Genomic DNA, 21,043 nt, shown 5'->3' with positions numbered 1-21,043 from the left:
TGTAATAAACTGCGTAGTATCTACTACGTTCAGCCTGCGGAGAACTTTATTTCGAAAGAAGTTCCATAAATCAATATAAAGACAGCGCCTGGTGGTGTTACTGCTCATACTGCGACTTTACATAAAAAGAAATTCAAGGTTTGTCTGTTAAATAATGGTATCACTGTGCGCGCAAGTTGCAAATTTTGACAGAAGTGTTCGTTTATTCTATGTTACTCGACACTCCTGACAAAAAATACAACGATGTTGGTCACGTTTATAATTGAAAACGAGAGATCGAGCTGACGATACTGTTGCTGTTGCAGAATTCACGTAATAAACACTAAGTGAGGTAATACCAACGTACTCAAAGATCAAAACCATTTAGTTCTTAAAAAAATGGAAATGATTTCTATTATTTTGACAGTATAGTCACTTATCATAGACTGTAAAGTCGGTTAAATTCGTCATATATACATAAAAATGTCATTGCCCAATCGAGGGTTCTAACACAAACAAAAGAAAGGATTGTTCATTGTTGCCTGCTTTGAAAGGTACGGCGAAATTTCAAATATATCTATGAAATCCCGAAACAGAATTCAAACTTACCGGGGGTAACCTCCCAGTAAATTATGACGATGAGCATGTGGGAGAGGTATATAGTTCTAGGGATTACAACTTAATAATAAAGTAATGTCGGAGGAGTACACCACAGGGCTGCTAATGCATCGAAACTAATGTTTATTTGCCATGCGTATCTTGTCGGGCATAGACGATTAAAAAATAAAATAAAATAAGAAAAGACGGTCAACCTCTAGGTGTAACTCATCAGTCAAAACAAAGGTTTTTTGAACCCAAAAGGGTGAAATAGATACTTTTCGTCTGTAAACTCAAGGACGTCCTCCAGGAGCTTATCCAAGGATCTGGAGTTCTAAGCACTGCCTGCAAAAATACCTATTCTCTAACAAAATTTGTCGTTAGTGTTACATCTTTTTTCATATTAACATTTTAGTTCATGGAATGAGTCCTAGTTGGAAAATTTATGTTCATAAATATTTAAAAGTTTGCTTTGACTAGTATAGAAAAAGATATCCATTTTCTTAGAATACAAATTTTCAGGTATTTTCCAGCAAACACAAACTGTAACAGATGGAGTTGCCTACTATTTTACTTCGAAATTCATACTGAATTATGGTAGAGAAACTACAAATTGAAAAGTGAGTGGTGTTGAAAACTGGACAAGGCGGTGATATATCAGGAGAACTCGTTAGAATCTTTGATCACTTATCCAAACCACGTGAGTACCCACGAAATTGTTATGGTGATATAGCTGCGCAGCCGAAGTGACATAACAGGGCTAAGAAAAGCCTTATTTTGCAGAACGACTTAAACCCTTGATTCACGTAACTGGAGGCGTAAGTACTGAAGACATTTGTGATAAATTGTATGTTATCTACTACTTTCTGCCTGCGGAGAACTTTGATTTATTTCGACAGAAGTTCCATAATCCAGGATAGATTTCACCTGGTGGTGTTAATGCTCATACTGACATATTATATGAAAAACGTCAAGGTTCATTTGTCAAATAATTATATCACTGTACATGCTAGTTACAAATTCTGACGAAAGAGTAAGGTTATTTTTTGTTACTCGATACCCTCTGCAACATATACGAAGATGTTGGTCACATTTATAATTGAAAATGACAGAGCGAGATGATGATGCTGTTGCTGTTGCAGAATTCATGTAATAAACAGTGAATAAGGTAATAGGAACGTACTTCGAAGAGTGATCGACCAAAAGCATCTATATGCCAAAAGAATGTAAATGGTTTCTATTATTTCGACAGTCTAGTCACTTATCATAGACTGTAAAATAGGTTAAATTTCTCATAGATGTAAAAGAGGTCATCGCCCAGTCGAGTGGTCTATCACAGGTAAAAGAAAAGACTGTGAAATGTTGCAAGCTTTGAGACATACGTGGAAACTTCAAATAAGACTGTGCAACACTGTATAGAGTTCGGAACTTACCGGGGGTATCCTCCCAATATAAGTCCAAATTAAGACGACGAGCAGGTGAAAGAGGTATATAGTTCTAGGGATTACAACTTAATAATAAGTTATTGGCGGAGTAGTATACCACACAACTGTTAATGCGTTGAAACTAATGTTTGTTTACAATGAGAATTTTATCAGGCACAAGGATGTAAATGAAATAAAAATAGGTGGTTCATATTTAGATGTAACTCATCAAGCCAACCCATGGTAACTTGAGTTCAAGAGGATGAAATAGAAACATCTTGTTGTACAGACTCACGAACGTTCTCCAGATCCTTATTCAGGGAACTTCGAATACAAAGTTCTGCTTACCAACATTCCTATTCTGTAACGAAATTTGGCATTAGAATTATATCTTTTTTCATAGTAAAATTTTAGTTCTAGGAATGAGTGCTAGTTGGAAAAACTGTGTTCATAAATATTTAAAACTTTGGTTACACTCGTTTAGAAAGATATCCATTATTTTAGAACAGAAGATTTCAGTGATTTGCCAGCAAACACAACAAGATTAACTACTAAATAAATTTCAGTTAAAGGGCAGCGTCAATGATACGTAGATGGCAAACTGTTTCTGCTGAACTGACATATTTCCTAGCTGAACCTGTGTGTATACATACACCAGCTCGGGTAACCGGCTTCGTTCATGGAGTTGGTATGAGACAACTGGTAGCTGGAATATAAGAGTGAACATAATGTATAAAAGGTAAAAAAAAGCTTTATTGAAAAAATGTTAAAAATATTTACAATACTTCTTTACAAACAAAGTTTTTGATTTTGTTATCCAGGATACATAGGTACAAATTGAGAATTTCGAACTCCAGAGCAAGTTGCTTATAGTTGAACATATGAGAAGTAGGAGTCTTTGAGGCTGATACCGCAATATTTTAAAGCTTGTCCTTGCACTTTGTTAGTTGTAAAACTGTAGGCGAATTGGATAAGGATTTGCATTTATTTTTAATTGGGAATGGCGGTGCTGTATACTATCACTTTCAAGCTTGAATTTGAGTATTGTGTGAGATTCTAAGCTATGAACAACGCAAAAATCTCCATCTCCTACGGTTGACAAAGTTGCCACTAACTCCGATTAGTCAGGAGTCAATGCACTACCAGCTGCTATCACATGTTTGCTGTTTTATAGTGAATCAGGTGACATGACCTTTTTCTATAGTTTGGAAAACACTACTAGGAACTATGCATTTCTTTTGAACTCAGAAATATGCGAGGAAATTTAAAAAAAAATGCTGTCTACTGCTAACTTCCAAGATGAATAGTCTAAAAGAGAAACTTCACTAACTGCATTGGAGACAAATAAATCCCCAGATACTACGTAACCCGATGTTAACTGATGCTGAAGCTGTCGGGATCTGCTGCACTATTCTGTCTGTACATGTTGTTATTAACTCTGTTTATCAGATCAATATTGCTAATTAGTAGCTCAGATGGAGCCCAGGCAATAGACTACAATGATATTATACATAACTGTTATCAACGACGGGCGGAAACTGCATTTTGTATACTTGTGCATTGAAGAGAACTGTCCGCCGTAGCTCAGTGCTCCGGGGTTTAACGAGTCATCGGCCAATCGCTGCCAACACATACAGCTACTTCGCTACGGATGTTTCTAGTACGGCTAATAGATTGTGGTACGGTAGTCTCTGGAATGGCAACGGCCTTGCCGCATTGGATACACCGGTTCCCGTGAGGTCTCCGAAGTTCAGCGCTGTCGGGCGTGGTCGGCACTTGGATGGTTGACCGCCATGCGCTGTTGCCATTTTTCGGGGTGCACTCAGTCTCGCGATGCCAATTGAGGAGCTACCCGACCGAATAGTAGCGCCTCCGGTCAAAGAAAACCATCCTAACGACAGGGAGAGCGGTGTGCTGACCACACGCCCCTCCTATCCGCATCCACACGTGAGGATGACACGGCGGTCAGATGGTCCCAATGAGCCACTTGTGGCCTGAAGACGGAGTGTACTCTCTGGAGTTGTCAATACTGTCACCACACACCTCCGTGTCCTAATCGACGCACTGTCGTCGGAGAACTATTTCGCGAACATTGGGGGGGGGGGGGGGGGAGGGGGGGGGGGCAGAGAAGCACAGCCACGGGGCTTGAGAGAGGACACGTGGCCGAAAGTTGTCCTCCAGCTCGCACCCGAACGTCTGTCTTTCGAGGAAACATCCAAAAGGTCTTGAGTCCCTGGAGGTTCCTCAAAATAGTGGGCGACAGAGACGATGTCAGCGCGTCCTAGTCCCTGGAGTCCTGGTCGTCTGGCGGCGGCGGATCCATGTCCATGGGCAGCAACGGGGAAGATGGCGCCGCTGACGAAGGCTGCTGAAAGGCGTAGAGAGGCGGCTGCACCCTGGACATGGGGCACGCCGGAGGACCTGTTACAAACCGGAGAGAGGCCCTGCGCCCCAGAGACCGACTGAAAGACCTGCTGAGGCTCGGGATGGCGATCGGCCGGAATCTGTGGAAGGAAATCCCGCTTCAGAATCACCATAATCATCACAAGAGTGGGGCCTCAATTTGTTCTGGCCCCGACGACAGATGTGACCAGAAGCCGATGTGACGTAGTGTGCGCGACTATAAACGGCGGCTACAGTGCCCGGCTGTCGGGCATGTCGGTGATTGTATATGCGGAAGCGTACTTTGTCAGACACCATGAATTTCGTGTGAAACTGTCGACGAGTTGATACAGTTCGGGGATGCAATAATGTCAAAATAGTACAATGAGGACGACCATGTAGAAGCTCTGGTGGAGACTTGCGATTAGAAAGCAGAGAGCAATAGGAACTGAGGAACAAGACAAACGCGTTCTCTCTGAAATGTTCTCGGCCAGCTTCGTCATCTGCGTCTTAAACTTTCTTATGAAACGTTCGGTTTCACCATTGCTTTGTGGTGAAAAAGGCGCTGTAGTCAAATGCTTCATTCCGCTGAGGGAACCAAATAGGCAAAGTTCTGCAGAAACAAATTGTGGTCCATTGTCGAAAGCAGTCACTTTTGGTAAACCCTCCAAACAGAAAATAGTCCCCTCTATATTGCGTACTTATATGTTTTGTAAAGTGATCGTTATTAACACTAAACGATAATATGTTTGGTTGTAAAATTTTATGACATTCAGGAGAATAATTTCACTTAGAATCTATGAATAAGACATAAGCATATCATAGTGGCACAGGGAGGTGGTAGAGCTAGGTAGAGCTTTCAGTGAACAGAAACTGTATAATTTTGTTAAATAATAAGCATGAATTTTCAGTTTACAACAAAATCAGAACATTCATAAGAAATGTTAAATCACCCAGCAGGGTGGCACATAAAGGAAAATATTTGCTTCCAAACCAGAAGTTTCTCAGTCAAGGCAGAATACAAAAGTGATTACAACAATATTTGACATCCAATATCATAGAACAATTCTTAAAAGATGAAAGGCATAGTAAGTACATGAGACAGTTGACAGTTAATTTGCACTGGGCAAAGGCGAGGATTACAAAAAATTGGGAAAGGATAGACGAGATTTACAATAACCTCAATGCAGATCCTACGAAAGGGGTAAACAAAATCATAATATACCAGGACATAAAAGACACATGAAAGTACATATACTTAAACTAGTCCACAGGCCCTGCCAAACTGCAGGATGACATGAAATAGCTGTTACCCTAAAATAATTTTATTACTCTGATGCGCAAGCATCACTAATCAGAAATACAATTTATTTCACTGAAGTAATCTTCGCTTGTCTTTTCAAAAACAGGTGTATTCAATTACACTCAAATCAGATAATGATATGGAGAACCTTACACAGAGTAACTGCTTATGTCTACCACACAGTGCTGCAGTCTGCTCTTTCCTGTAAACGCGATACAGCCCGTGTAATGGTCACACTTACCGACAACTTGCACTGTTGGCAGGGAAGCACTGTATGTAAAGTGTACGCACACACACACACACACACACACACACACACACACACACAGAGAGAGAGAGAGAGAGAGAGAGAGAGAGAGAGAGAGAGAGAGAGCTCAAGGCACTCCTTCAGTTAGTATCCTAAAGGAATCGCAACTAACAGACTGTTCTATAGAGTTAAACAGCGTCAGACATACCACGCTTCCATACTTCAGACAGCAGAATCGTATTACCAGCAGTCAACAAGTCCATGACTAGCCAGGTGCCGCTTCAAGTCCGTCCTGATGACAGAATAAGCCATTTAATAATGAAGGACTGACTCCATATTGTAGACAGCAGGATATAAAATGAAGCCCCGCACTGTTTGAACAAAATGTGCAATTAATGTATTGAAAAATGACATTTCGCGTACCAAAACTGAGTAAGCATGGTCATCAACCACTCCTAGTGATACTAAATTACACTGGAAGAATATTATTACGGAACCTTCGGCCCACAAGACTGATCTTACAAACAAAAATACACATCCAGACGCAACCTGCCCTAAATAATGTCGGGTGTGAGAGACACGTTATCTAGAGATTCGCTTGTTCTTTGGGCTCTTAATAACATGGTGGCTGGAGTGATAAATGTATCCTCAAAGGAGCTCTAAAAAGTAACAAAGTTTGACCGAAACCTTATCGGGCCCTTTACCCGCAGCATCAGTGTTTTTCATCACGGCATAAACCTTTTCTGATAATAAATCATTTAAGGACCACTTGTCGGAGAGGGGCTAGATAGATTTAAACTAAAAAAGTAATTACACTGGAGTATTTTTGTGTGCTTCATGAGTAGCCGTGTTCAATGCATAACACAGCTTAGAAACGCGACTTTTACCATTCAGTACAATGATTACTGTGAAATACAATGAGCGCCGAAGTAATGTTCCGATTGCCGCACTCATCAAATAACGGATGTGGGTAATACCGAGTTGTGGATATACGAGCTGTACCCATTTCCTATAAGCAAAGGATGTAACAACCACGTCATTATCAGTCATTAAGGTTCTGTATAGTTCAAAGGTACTAAAAATTCCCTGTAAACAATTAATAGCCCTGACCACATGTATAACATTACACTGAAGAATCATGCGGCTATTTCTGTTGGTGTACGAAAAGTATATAATATTTCACCACAGCCATTTGGTTGTGCATGTGAACGGAAGTCGTTCAGACATCAGTGCATAATAAGTATATTACTCCAATAGATCCTGCATTTTTAACTGAACAAATAGTTTGCTGGCATGAAGCTGCAGTGTGTGTGATGCGCAGAGATCGTGCTAAAAGGCAGAGTATCCACTTGATTATTCAATTATTTTATGGGTATCATTATCCAACACTTGACTCCTTTAGAAACCTAGTAGTGAGCCTAAAAATCTTTAGTGGCTAAACAATACAGTTTCATCCATTGTCTTTATCTGTGTTTTAAGTATGTAAATATTTGCATGTAAGTGAAAGTCGTATAAGGTTTTTATATGCATTGAGATCATGAGTAGAACATGAACCTGAAGTACTTTCACAAATTTGCCACATTATAGATGCAGTTTATTGTTCACACAGGCGGTATTAGATATGGGGTTGTACGTTTCTAGCTATGCAGAAACCTCGCGAGAGATGGTATCTCCCTTCTCAGTGTCTGCCACTCTAGAAAAGAACCCAGGCGATAGAAGTCGTCACTGTTCACGCAAACGACGATATGGAACTGATAGCAGAATGTGATCCCATTTGCTCCCGGAATGGTCAGTTCGTCGTGGAGAAATGTTTTGTTCTGACATACATACGAATAGAACTTTTCAATCGTTTCCCTCCACTGAGGCTAAAAGGGTCCATGATGCCACTAACTTTGTAACTTCCTGCAACTTAATGCTTAGTTTTGCCCTTTATGGTGGTCGTGATCGCAACAGAAGAGAGACTGCTGTTTGAGCAGGAGAAGCTATGCTCTATCCCATTATCTGTAGGCAGGGACTGTGCTATCTACAGCTGAAAGTGAGATCAGCTGCCGATATGTCAGGAGGGATGGCGGTTCATACCCTGGATGTGGCTACATTGGGTAAGGTGGCAAGTGTTGGACAGTGATATGTCATGGAAACATATCTACTTCAGAAAGTCTTTAATTCCAAACAACTGCAGTGATAGAGGGGCAGTCAATAGCCTCTGTGACATACGCGCCCATCGAGGCGTCACCAACAAGTTCCCTGGAGGACGGCAGATGCCCCAGTGGATGATGGCAGCTGTCAAAGATGTGTTGTTCTCAGCACTGGAAGCAGAGGTGCGGACGCAAGTCAGTGACAGCATGAGATGGACTGCAGAAAGCAACTAAAGCTGCTAGCCTCCTTATGAAGCACAACTGAAGGCGCGTTAAGCAGTCGGAATAAAAGTAGTGGCCTCCAGTATGTTTGATGAAGATGGCATGTGTCCAGAGTAGGCGATGGACGGCAACACCATACATCGAACGAGGGCGACAATCAGAAACAGAATGCCGTTTCGTACGGTGGTGGTGGCTAGACTGCTAAATCACCCAGCCTCTAACCAGGAACACAGCCATCAGCAGATGGTAGTCACCAGCAGACGGCCCAACAGTGGGAAGCTGCTAAGTTGACAGCAGTGGATCCAAAATTGCAGCGTCATGGGCTAATAGTAGCAGAGTCTAGTGATGTGACTGGTTTGTTATCTAGGTGTGTCGACTAACGTGGAATTCCCTTCGGCTAATGAGTGGTGATGACTGAGAATACATGCCAAAATTTGGAAGTGTCTGTGCTAGCCATGTCTGTTGTTCTTTTTGGAACGTTAGCAGTTTTGCCCTCTAAGCCATGGTGCGAGCTTCAGATATTTATCAAACATGATCTCATTGTTCCAGCTGTTACAACACTTCAGCACTTCAGAGCCCTGGTGGAACTTTAAAATTGTCCCAACTTCTCGTTTCAGAAACCTTGTTCAGCAAATTCCAAATTTTCAGCTTGCTAAATAGTGTTTTTTACATACTGAATGCGTGGCACGTACTTACATAGATGGCTGATTTGAGCGACTTTATCACATCGTTATTGCAGAATCATCATAAGAGCTGATTCATCAAGTGAAACTGTCGTGTAGCAGAGGGATTAAATGTCTCAGAGGTAGTCATCAGAATTTTCAGGCCAGCCATCAGCCGTTTTCCACGCTAATGCAGCTTCAGGTCTGGGTACAGCGTACTCTGTACCACCAGGTGAACACTTGATGTCAAACTTGGCTTCTCTGTCAGTTCAGATGCCATCTGCTGACATTTAGCAGCTAACGACTTTAGCTCGATCATGCAATGCCCATTACCTTTATTCTATAAACTCTTGAAGCTTGCACTTACAAAGACTTAATAGAGTATCACATTCAAGTTCGAAATTGAGTATTAGGTGAGATATTAGGCTATGAAAAACGCAAAACCTCCGTCTCCTACAGCTGCAAAAGTTGCCACTAACTCCGATTACTCAGGAGCCAAGGCACTACCAGTCGCTGTGTCTCACGCAACCAAGTGATAGATCGTTGGTTATGGTTTTCATGTACACTACTCAGACATAAGGAAGAAAATGTAAGAAAGTGCATTCTACTGCTAACTTCCAAGGAGTAGCATGTAAAAAAGAAAATACACTAACTGCATAGCAGGCAGTTTAATCCCTAGCTACGTCAAGTCCTACAGTTAAACAGTGCTGAAGCTCTCCGGATCTGATGCTCTATTTGGTCTTTACATCTTGTCATTGGCTTTATTTATCAAACCAGTTTTGATGAGTAATAGCTTGCTCTTGCCCTTCGTTAATGTATCAGACCACCTTCTCCAGTGGTCTTGTAGTAGTCGATGCAGTTAGCTACTTACATGCCCCATGCCATATGGAGTCCGAGAAATAGTCTACAGCCAATATTACACAAAAGAAATGCTACCAGAATAGAAACATCAACATTACTCGCGTCCGAAATCTCGACAAAAAAGTTCGTCTAACCAACTGTTATCCACCGTTTGTCACATTAAAATAAATTTGCGTAAAATGCTGAATAACTCACGTGTAGCTTTCATTCTAATCTGTCGAACAGTCTAGTGCAATCATGTTGCATCCATTCGTATTTTTACCACTGGTGAGAAGAAGATTTGTTGTTGAACTCTATGTTTCAAGCTAATATTCACTAGATAACCATATGTATCACACTAACTCTGTAACAAGTCTATTATCTACTTCATGAAGACTTAAATGTTCTCAGTTCTTTGGTGGGTTGAATTTGTATTTGAACGGAAGGACATGTTTGATGGCTCCTCTGGTGAGTTACCAGTGTGAACCATGGCCAAAGAATCGTTGGGCTGTGAGTAATTACATCCCCATTGCAATATATGACTGTGTCCTGGAATCTTTCGAATAAGCAATGTTGAATCTATGCCACAATGCATTTGACGTAGGCCTTTTTTCAAGATACAAAATGTGCATCTTATCATATCTGAATTGCTAAAGGATTTACATAAAGTTTTCAGAAATTGCCGGACTAACTGGTGGAAACCATGCTTATTCCACATTCTGACTCAGACACGCAACATTAGATATTGGGCTATATGGCGACATTGAAAGAACACTGATAAAAACCTTGAAGCCTTTATTGACTTATCTTAGAATTTGTTGACACAGAGGCGGTTCATCATTCTGCTACACAGTAACTAAAGTGTTTATCAGATATTATCAATACTTTCATCCAAAACATCCATGAACGACACTTACAGTTAGAAGTAGCATCGTTGTTAAGAAAACCCATTTTCCAATACATACACAGAAGTGGCACTACATCAGTGACGAAGTCATTACGTCAGTTTCTTCTACTTCAATTTTTTAACGTTCCATCAAGTTGCTCACGAGTATCTTGAGGACGTCTTGCAGCAGTGACTTTGTAAATGGTAGCTTTTTTCCATGCGCTTAACTCGTTCCTCACAGTGATGCAAGGTTCTTCATACACTCGATTCTCACTCCTTATGGTGTGGCTCCAGAGAGAACTGAGAAGTAATGCCTTGTTTATCAACTTACTGTTGTGATCCCACTGAAATTTATCTGCTGGCATATGCCAGAGCATTTCACAATTATAGCTTGCTAAGTCACTTGTAAGGATATATAGTGAAAATACTGCAAGGATTTCTCTGCTGGCACAACAGCTGCAGCGCACTCTTGAGAGAGCAGGCTGAGGTTTCCAGAACCGGCCAAGACGTCAGTTTCTATTTACATGTCGCTGTAACTGGGCTCAGAAAATCTGCCAGTAGAACGGGGCGCAATGAGTTAGCTGGATATCCGTGGGGTGGTGACACCATTTAGGAGTGTCACTCCTGTGAGATGTCCGTCGATGTCCTCATACAAGCCGCTGGCCCCGGTCCTGAAATTGATTCCACACAACTACGTGAATGGTGGCGAGATTTTCTTGCATATATTGCGCGTTTGCACTGAGAAACTACGTGAGGTTTAAGTCTATAGAAGTGGACAAAAAAAATAGAATATACATGTATCTGGGAGTAATAGCAGAATGACACATTCAGTCCTAAAGAAATTGCTTGTGTGGCTCCTGGCAAGAACTCGCTTAGAAATTAAATACATAGTATATTTCTAGATTTAAATATAATAAACAAACATAAAATTTAAATTTGTCACCAAAAATTAATCAGTTTTAAGTGATACCTAATAATATTGAATGTACAAATAGTACCACACTTCAAATCAGCTATCTTTTTGTAGCCATTCTGTTTCACCTCTTATTAATTGTAAAATGATTTCCCTTTTCGTGTGAGGTTGTTCCTACCCAATTTACAGGGTATTTTTAATAATAACATCACAACCGGTAACACAATAAGTTGAGCTACAGACTGGAACGTACAACAAGAATAATAAGACAATATCTTTAATACTTGCCTTCTCATTTTCTATACTTGTTAAAGGCAGATAGGAGGTGACTTAGTTCCTTTAAACGGATCCCAGAACTCGTATAACGCGTGGCAGACAACTAACACAGCAAAGATCGTCCAGGTAACCCATTGTGGGAAGCACCAGCAACTGGCTGCTTGGTCTCGCTCAAATATTATTCCCTCTTTGACCAACGCTATCACAGTTAACTCCGTCATAGTTACTACTGATAACAGGAACATACATATGCAGTCCATCTTGCCGAATACTGTTCCTTAGCAACAGCTCAGCTGTATTTGTCTTCATCACTGACAAATGAAGGTCGCCTTAGCTACAATTGTTACTGGTTTGTTTCTGACTGATGCTTGTTCCGCATGTGCCCCTGCTGTGCATTGCTGAAGCTATATGAAATCATTATCTATTGCTCCCTTTCTTATTTTACTGTCGAATTTCTAGCATGAAAGGCTGCTCTACCACATTCCTCTCCGAGCACAACTCTTATCATATTTGCATGCGCCCGCTATGGCATAACTATAAAATTGTTTTACTAAACCACCAATCTCTATCTAGTATTTCCAGAATATTTCTGCAATACTGTCATCTGCAGTTTGAATTCAGGGACGGTTTTTCAATACCTCGTTAACATTCATCCAGTGATGAACAGTGCAATGAATCTAACATCGCTAAACACATATTCGCAACCTCATCATAAAACTTTTGTGTATTCAAGATGTTGTTTGCACTCTTAGTCACCAACCTGAAATACTTTGCATGATTCACAATACTTCTACATTTATAGAGAGAGGTAAGAAGCTTATGAGCAGGTCATGTAGCAATATTGTATGCACTGCAGTGGCTGGGAAGGAATTTATTGACGTTTCATGTTCATTACGTATGTCTACAGTTCCTGTTTTCACTGCTTCATTTTGCACTGACCAATCTATCTCCATTATTCCACACCGATCAATGCAATACTCCACCTCCCCTTGACTTGATTTATCGGTGGAAAGTAGTTCGCTCTTAATACTGACGAAAGTTCTCTTTAAGCAGAGATGTAACCCATCAATTGTCAGGAGGAGCATTAGGCAGAAATGTCCAAGGTGATATGTACTGCAGTCTTGGTAACGTCGAAAATTGTAGAACACCAGATTCTTGTTGGAAAGTATCAGCACAATTCTTCTGGTGGTCTAAAATCGCCGTAAGACTAAAAGTAGCAGGCGATTTTGTTTATTTTTCTATTTTTTTGATATGCAACCTCGCGAGTCCGGTAACCTCCTGCAACATCTAGTTTGGCAATCCCAAACTCTTTCGATTTCCACATCGTCTTTGGAGACGTGCTCCCGATAAACATTCCAGAAAATGTTGAGATTTTGAGTTTCCGTACGAATTTAAGCAGATCTATGTTTGTAAATCGCGTATCTAAAAGTACTCTCGTTAACATTTTTTTTTGAACAGGTCAATCTTCTTGCTGTGCGGTTTTAAATATAATCCATTACCAATAGCGGCAGCTTCGATTATAGTGTTATGTGTTTTAGTCTCCATTAGCTGTTCCTCTGCATTTTGTACATTCTTTGCCGTTCTGGTCATGGAAGCTGCCCCTCCTGCTAATGAACCAGTTGCTGACAGTACAGTACAGTACAGTACAGGAGATAAAAACAGAATGACTGCACATGGTGTCATAGGTATGGCAAAACTATAGATGTTTTAATACGCCTTCTTAATCCTTTCTGCTTCAAGCTATTTTTAACCACAGTTATCGCTGACTAGATCCAATTTTTTAATCATCCTAAAGGTCTTCTGTTCTGTCTCTTTGACATACAATGCATTTTGGTCACGATTTGTTGGAAATTTATCCCACCAAGCTATTCAAATTTGGCATGCACTGCTCTGTCATCTATGAATGATTCAATATGTTGTCCTATACCTCTGTTCTACCCTCGGTGTACGTGCTTGGATAAATCAGTTAAAATTCTATTTGCATTGTTACATTCTGCCACATCTTTACTTGCAACATGGGAAACATCAAGCCACTTGTAGGCCTCATCAAAAATACGATTTTAATTGCCTTATTAACATGAGCCAGACGCTTTTTCAACTTTGTTCCTGTTCTATAGTTGTTTTATCCAGTGACTGGAAATTCAACTGGTAACTTATCGAGAATACCATCACAAGCTCTGCTGATGTACTTCCTAGCGGCCATGTCGTAATATGAACTGTTTGAGGCCACCAAATCATGAACGTTCGCCCAACTGTTGTGCTGTAACAGGAAGCGTAGCCACTTAACTAAACCCTTGTTCCCATGAAGCGTTATGAAGCGCTCTATGAGAATCACGTCTCATTCAGAGCTATTCTGTAATTCCTTTGATAACAACTTCCAGAATTTCTTCTTCTTCGCTGCCAACTGAAAATATCTCTGATGACATGTTTGACTACACATTCGCCACCTTAACAAGATTTACTGTATTCGGAGGCTCGTTATTATCAACATCAATTGGTATCATTGTTATTGTAGCATGTACAGTCCGGTTATAATACTCAGTTTTTGTGGAGGAATGTATAACCATTTCTATGACCCTCAAAGATTAAATCATGTATAACATCTACATACAGTTTTTTTTCTCCTGTTCAAACATTCCACAATATTCCGTTTGATGTGAGTGTTTGTGAGTATTGGTGTATTAGCCCGCCCAGTTAGTCGTGCGGTCTAACGCATTGCTTTCCGGTGTGCCGGTCAGCCTGTGGATGGTTTTTAAGGCAGTTTTCCTCAATAACACTATGTCGGAGATTGCTGCGCAAACGCCGTCTCCACGTACGCGTACGCCATGATTACTACACAAACATTTGGGGTTACACTAGTCTGGTATAGGCGTTCCCAGAGGGGGGGGGGGGGGGAGGGGGGGGGGGCGGTCCACTGGGGGCCGAACCGCACAGTAACACTGGGTTCAATGTGGGGCGGCGATGGGGTGGGTGGACTGCTGTGGCCTGTTGTGGAGTTACGAACCACTGAGAGCTACGGCGGGACGAAACCTCTCTGTCGTCTATAGGTCCCCGGTTTAATATGTAATACACACAATACACACTGTGTTAGATGACTACAGCGTCGATCAGTGGACCACATCTGTAAGGCACAAGAAAACATTAATTACTGCTTAAGTTTATATTTTCTTTCGAGTCATTCTTATACTTCATTAATGGTGATAATAGTTATGTGACAGTTGTCTTGCAGAGGGGAGTATTGCTATATGCCTCAACACGGTTACCCTTTGAGAATACTTACGTGACTACGTGAACGATTTACCAATAGCTGCTGATACATATTTTTAGCACAAGGGTACATAACTTTTAAAAATAATATATATCAACTTTGGTTTTTGTATAAAATGATAAATACTCTGATGTCTATAGGCAGGTTATTGCTGCAACTCGTGCAGAAATGAACAAGATTATAATATTTGACGTTTCATTTCATATATGTTGGGTGACAGTTCTCATTGTAAACTTGTGTCAGCGTATACTACAAGTTACGAACACTAATTCATTTGCCTGTACTTTGAATACAATCATTAAATCACTGTTAATGGGGAAGAGTGGCTGCACGACTTTGGTGTAGTCTAGACACTTGTTTAGTCGAGACATCATGGATATTCATGAACTAATTCACCCTAAATATGTAATGAACTTAAGCTGGAGAATTTTTCACTGTTTGTTATGTATTGGTGCCTGAAGCCTAAAGCTGTGTGTAAAGTGTTCTTATACATTTATAGGAAACCTACAGAAACATGTCACAGTTTAAATGCTATTGGTTACTATATGTCTTATACTTTGTGATATTTCACAAAGGTGTAATTGGCAGTGTCAACTGTTTAAGAGTGATACGGTTCTTTCTAAGTATTAGCTCTGCAATAAATATTGTGGTATGAATGAACGATAACAGACTGACAGTTCTCCTCCTATGAAACCGGACTGTGATTGTTATAAAATGGAAGAAGAAATACATACTTGATTTTTGCAGAATGTATTATATCTTTCTGAAAAATTGTAATATATGTGTGTGCAGCCATCGTAGGTTAGTAATTTGGTTGTTGTTTAGGAATTAAACACCTTACTAAGCCGCTGTGGCTATGTATTTTACACTCCTGTTCACTGATACTTGAATGCTCAGGATGAGAATGGGGTGAAGAAATAAGCACAATTTTGTAGTAAATATTTTATTTACTTATATATATAGTTACAATCACGTCACGGGTTGGCTGAATCACCAGCAGCTGGCAGAAGTCTCTATCATATGCAGGACTCTATGTTCGAGCTCGTTTATGCTGAGTTTATTTTGCAGCATAGGCTAACCGGGAAGGAAACGCAGTTAGGCATTTCTTCGAATCATTGCATCTAAACTTGATCAGGTTCCATCATTTTAACATAGATCAGAGATTTCAGCGCTAATCCAAGACCAAGCAAACTGTGTCTTTTACATGCTATTTCGTATGACTTTCGGGCGTGGATGAGCTAATCATTGCACATCCGTCTACGGTTATGTATTTTTGAGAATGAGCTACTGAGACGACGAAATTACAATGAAATACAGACCATTAACTGATTACAGGCGTTGATAAATATCAACGGGGACAGCTGAAAATGTGTGCCCCGACTGAGACTCTAATCAGGGATCTCCTGATTACATGGCAGACGCTCTATCCGACTGAGCCACCGAGGACACAGACGATAGTGCGATTGCAGGGACTTATCTTTGATATGCTCCCCATGAGACCCACATTTCCAACTTACTGTCCAAAGACTACATTTGTATTGCCTTAGCCCGCTATACTCATAACTCGCGGCAGTCAGTCTTCCGCACAAAATAAGATCATTGGCCGGTAAGCCTTATCTATATGAAGATGATATCCGTTCCTTCTGACATGTCGCAAAGAACAGATACCATCTTCATATACTGAGACGATGGTCACTCCTGGCCCACTTGTACAGAGTAAACTTTCCCCTACCAATCTATCTTCAATTCAAGTGCGTAGCTATTTTCAAAATTACTAGTTCCTCTCACTTTATAATTTATTGCTCAGATAATGCGTAACTATTCCTACTGCTCCTACCGCCCTCGTTTTATGCAACCCGCAAAGCTATGTTAGAATGCAGCAGCAAATTTTTGTACTGTTGTAGGACGTTCGTGTTTTTCTGTAGGGCTAATAGTTTATGCGTATGAAAATCTTACGCTTCGCTTTGAAGCCCAGATTTAGCATAAAACGACAGTTGTATGAACCCTGAATCACGCTGTATATGTGCTTATGAGCAGTGCTTAAGTAGAGCCAAGTCTTTTAAAGCAGTGGTTAGATGAAACCCCCTTTTTTGTTATGAAACTTTTAGTCCTTTTTTTAAAAACCAACACTAGGTACACTTTGATGAGGTCCATTCCATTCATATCGTTCAATATTGTGCGACAAGATCATATATGCATCTGAGTTCGTGGGGAACAATCTATCTGTAGCTGTAGCCGGTACAGAACAATTTTGCAGCCGTAACGTTTGCTACCTCGGTTGACACCTCACAAGAATTTCCACGTATCTTACTCGTTTCAAACTGCCAAAATTTCGTTAACCAATGTTTTAAAAGCCTTAGCGATTTTTCCAACTTTAGTGCCATGCATTTGATCTGTTAAGTCCGGGAATTTGACACAACGGAGCACAAGGTATCAGAGACAAATATTGACTCAATTTTAGTCAGCATAATAAGCCCATAAAATAATTGGTTGGACGTATTTTACGACTGTAAGGGGACGCACAAAAGTATTAAAATAAACTGACTTTTTATTTTAAATCTTTGTAGTTTGTGGCCTATACTGAGTCCTAAATGGCCCTTTCGCAAACGCGGCCGTGGTGAGACAAAAGACGACTGTAGAGGCTGGATACATTGTCTCTACGCTGGATGCCAGCGAGGACTGGCTGTCACAGTCAGCCGTCTAGGGGCAGCGGAACTTTGCTCCAGAGCCGAGGTCTGCGCTGTGGTCTGGTGTCCAGGCCGCAGGGATCCGGGGTTTATTGGCGTGGCAGACGTGTGGCGCCTAGCCTGAGTCGCCGGGCTTAGCACCCACGCTGCTATATTGGGGGGCGCGGCCGGCCCTGCCGTCGATACGGGGTCGACAGGGCGACACGTGCACCGAAACAAGCGGTCGTCTGACAGCTTCCAATACGACACCGGCGACCGTCTGTAAGGCGCCTGTCTCCCGCAGTACAGAAATATTAGAAGTCCGAAGAAAGACGCCATAGAGACATGCCAGTGTATCTGGCCAACATGAGTTTACTATTAACTTCTACAGGTACTGTTACCTCCGTATATAAAAGGCAACGTCCTGACTGACTGGCACATCATCGACCAGCCCAGACCGCAAAGGACAGAACCCTGTAGGAATGGATCGTATAAAGCGTCTTTTAAGAAGGAACTTCTCGAATTTCCAACCCTAAGGGTGTGAAATAAGGTGTGGTGTCACCGCCAGACACCGCACTTGCTAGGTGGTAGCCTTTAAATCGGCCGCGGTCCGCTAGTATACGTCGGACCCGCGTGTTGCCACTGTCAGTGATTGCAGACCGAGCGCCGCCACACGGCAGGTCTAGAGAGATGTCCTGGCACTCGCCCCAGTTGTACAGCCGACTTTGCTAGCGATGCTACACTGACAAATATGCTCTCATTTGCCGAGACGATAGTTAGCATAGCCTTCAGCTACGTCATTTGCTACGACCTAGCAAGGCGCCATTATCAGTAAAATTGAGATTGTTATGAATGTCTAAACATGTACCGTCAAGAGCGATGTTCTCCAATTATGGATTAAAGTTAAGTATTCCAGCCGCTACGTTCTTTTCTTCATATTATAACTCCTTTAACTGTTCCAGACCTCACGCCAGTCTGCGTGAGCTTAACGCGTGCATTTCGGCTTCATAGTGACTTGGCTGTCTTGCCAAATCACAACATAAGGGATGAAGGGTTTCTTTGAAAAATGTAACTATCAAGGTAATTCCGAAGCTAGACCTACGAAAATTGGTATTTTTTTTTCTCGGTCAGAAATAAAGAAATGCGTGTTTCAGTATTTTTGGAAGTTTAACGCTGGAGGGGGGGGGGAGGGGGGGGTTAAACAGTGAGTGAAAGAGTTTTTTGAAAATATATCGTTATTAAAGAGCTACGTCTATGAACATTGGTAATATATTTCTCGGTTACAAATAAAAAATGAGTGTTTTAGTGTTTGTGAAAATTCAATTTTTATAAAAATATTTTATTATGAAAGCGTTTTTGAAGCTAAACGTATGAAAATTTAGTTGTGACTTCTCAGAAATAAAAATAACGTATTTCACTGTTTTTTGGAAATTTAACCCCTACGGTGGGTTAAATTTCTTGAAAAAAAAGTATATAGAGGGTCTAGACAAGGGCGATGTTCTGTAGGACAATATTGTGGAAATGGAAGAGGATGTAGATGAAGATGAAATGGGAGATATGATACTGCGTGAAGAGTTTGACAGAGCACTGAAAGACCTAAGTCCAAACAAAGCCCCGGGAGTAAACAGCATTCAATTACAACTACTGATAGCCTTGGGAGAGCCAGCCCTGACAAAACTCTACCATCTGGTGAGCAAGATGTATGAGACAGGCGAAATGCCCTCAGACTTCAAGAACAATATAATAATCCCAATCCCAAAGAAAGCAGGGGTTGACAGATGTCAAAATTACCAAACTATCAGTTTAATAAGCCACGGCTGCAAAATACTAACACGCCCTCTTTAAAGACGAATGGAAAAACTGCTAGAAGCCGACCTCGGGGAAGATCAGTTTGGATTCCGTACAAATGTTGGAACACGTGAGGCAATACTGACCCTACGACTTGTCTTAGAAAATATATTAAGGAAAGGCAAACCTACGTTTCTAACATTTGAAGATTTAGAGAAAGCTTTTGACAATGTTGACTCGAATACTCTCTTTCAAATTCTGAATGTGGCAGGAGTAAAATACAGGGAGGGAAAGGCTATTTGCAATTTTTACAGAAACCAGATGGCAGTTATAAGAGTCGAGGGGCATGGAAGGGAAGCAGTGGTTGGGAAGGGAGTGAGACAGGGTTGTAGCCTATCCCCGATGTTATTCAATCTGTATATTGAGCAAGCAGTAAAGGAAACCAAAGAAAAATTCGGAGTAGGAATTAAAATCCATCGAGAAGAAATTAAAATTTGAGGTTCGTCGACCACATTGTAATTCTGTCAGAGACAGCAAAGGACTTGGAAGAGCAGCTGAACGGAATGGACAGTGTCTTGAAAGGAGGATATAAGATGAACAACAAAAGCAAAACGAAGATAATGGTTGGTTGGTTTCTTTGGGGGAAGAGACCAAACAGCGAGGTCATCGGTCTCATCGGATTAGGGGAAGATGGGGAAGGAAGTCGGCCGTGACCTTTCAAAGGAACCATCCCAGCATTTTCCTGGAGCGATTTAGGGAAATCACGGAAAACCTAAATCAGGATGGCCGGATGCGGGATTGAACCTTCGTCCTCCCGAATGCGAGTCCAGTGTGCTACCACTGCGCCACCTCGCTCGGTAAAACGAAGATAGTGGAATGTAGTCGAAATAAATCGGGTGATGCTGAGGGTATTAGATTAGGAAATGACACGCTTAAAGTAATAAATGAGGTTTGCTATTTGGGGAGTAAAATAACTCGTGATTGTCGAAGTAGAGAGGATATAAAATGTAGACTTGCAATGGCAAGGAAAGCGTTTCTGAAGAAGAGAAATTTGTTAACATCGAGTATAGATTTAAGTGTCAGGAAGTCTTTTCTGAAAGTATTTGTATGGAGTGTAGCCATGTATGGAAGTGAAACATGGACGATAAATAGTTTAGACAAAAAGAGAATAGAAGCTTTCGAAATGTGGTGCTACAAAAGTATGGTAAAGATTAGATGGGTAGATCACATAACTAATGCGGAGGTATTGAATAGAATTGGGGAGAAGAGAAATTTGTGGCACAACTTGACCAGAAGAACGGATCGGTTGGTAGGACGTATTCTGAGGCATCAAGGGGTCACCAATTTAGTACTGGAGGGCAGCGCGTGGGGTAAAAATCGTAAAGGGAGACCAAGAGATGAATACACTAAGCAGATTCAGAAGGATGTAAGTTGCAGTAGTGGTACTGGGAGATG

The sequence above is a fragment of the Schistocerca americana genome, chromosome 4 (assembly GCF_021461395.2).
Source record: "Schistocerca americana isolate TAMUIC-IGC-003095 chromosome 4, iqSchAmer2.1, whole genome shotgun sequence".
NCBI lineage: Eukaryota > Metazoa > Arthropoda > Insecta > Orthoptera > Acrididae > Schistocerca > Schistocerca americana.
Note: the sequence above shows the minus strand (reverse complement) of the source record.